Raw genomic sequence first — 1,438 nt, forward strand, 5'->3', positions numbered from 1 at the left:
TGTTCCAGCAGAGGCTCCAGGTTTGCTTTCAAAACCTCATTGCTCAGGCAGAGGTCGAACTGCTCGCTGGTGTCGTAGCCGATGAGTAAGAGGGGGTCAGAGACGGTGCTGGCCGTGATGGGTGCAGACAGGCAGCCTGCGGGCAGGGAGGGCACGTCAGGCAGACGGCGTTTTCCTCCTTCCCGCCTGGCCCTGGTCCTGCCGCGGGCCCCAGAGCCCCTCAGAAGAGCCCCGGCGAATGAACAGGGAAGTTCAATAACGCAGCTCAAGCCCATCCTGCCGGGCGGGACGGCGAATCAACCTCCCACCCCCTGGGTGCCCGACCTATGAAGGCGCCTTATTTGCTTTCATTCCTTAAAGTTATTCCTGAAGAACCTGCTGATGTTTCTGCAGGCTGCTTCTGCTTTGTCCTGTTAAAGGCAACTAAAAATGCTCCGGCAAGGTGAACCCTTTCCCACGTCACCCACACGAGCATCCTCTGGTCTTGCAGCATCCTCCTCTGGCGCTGCCCTTGCCGGCTCCAGGAGTTTTCTCCCCACCCTCGGCTCCTTCCCGGCTCCCCCTGCCATATTGCTGCTCCCAGGTAAGAGCCAACACCCCGGTGTGCTGTAAGGACATTTCCCCAGTCTCCCCAGTTACTTTACAGGGAATCCCACAGCTTTCTGCCTGGTCCTGTCCCCTTCCCTGGGGGAACATCCAGATGCCGACCAGCCAGGGGGCATTTTTCCCCCCCAAGAGCTCTGAACTGGTCCGGACTGTCGGCGGCGAAGGGAAACACTCACAGTCTGCGCTCCGCTTCAGCCTGGGATGAGACGAAGCCGATGCTGCTGCAAAGGCCCTGAGGAGGGTCAGGGTCTTCTCCCGCTGGGAACGTCCCTGGCCGTGGCCGCGAGCCTCCTGCGGAACGCCTCCCGCGCTGCCTGCCGGGGGGGCAGAGGGCGCTGGGTCCCGCAGCCTCAGGGCTGGCCTGGCTGATGGGCCACTCACCCCGAGGTCTCGAGGAGGGGACTTACCTCGGCCACCAAGCTCAGCGTGGTCTGGTTCAAAGCCAGCACGAGCGGCCCCAAATTTTGCAGAGTCCATAAATCCCAGCTCGAAGGATCCCTGTGGCCGTCAGGAGAAGAACCAGCTCAGCACCCTCATGGGTACGCCATCCCTCCTGCTCGTCGCCCACCCTCATAAGAGCAGGCAAAGGCTCCTTACCTGTACACTGTGTCCCCCTCGAGGAGCACAGCGTTGAGGGCGTCCCGTTGGGCCCCCGTCAGCGCTGGGCAGAGCTTCAGGTTCTCCAGGATGCCAGGGTCCGAGGCCACGATGGTCTCTGGCTCCATGTCACACACCAGCGTCCCGAGGCTGCCGAGCTGCTCGGGGCGCAGGCGGCTGCTCCTCACCCCCTGGGAGAGACGACCCAGCCCTCGGACAAATGCCGGTGCGGGGT

The sequence above is a fragment of the Pygoscelis adeliae genome, unplaced genomic scaffold (genome assembly GCF_000699105.1).
Source record: "Pygoscelis adeliae isolate BGI_AS28 unplaced genomic scaffold, ASM69910v1 Scaffold467, whole genome shotgun sequence".
NCBI classification, from domain to species: Eukaryota; Metazoa; Chordata; class Aves; order Sphenisciformes; family Spheniscidae; genus Pygoscelis; species Pygoscelis adeliae.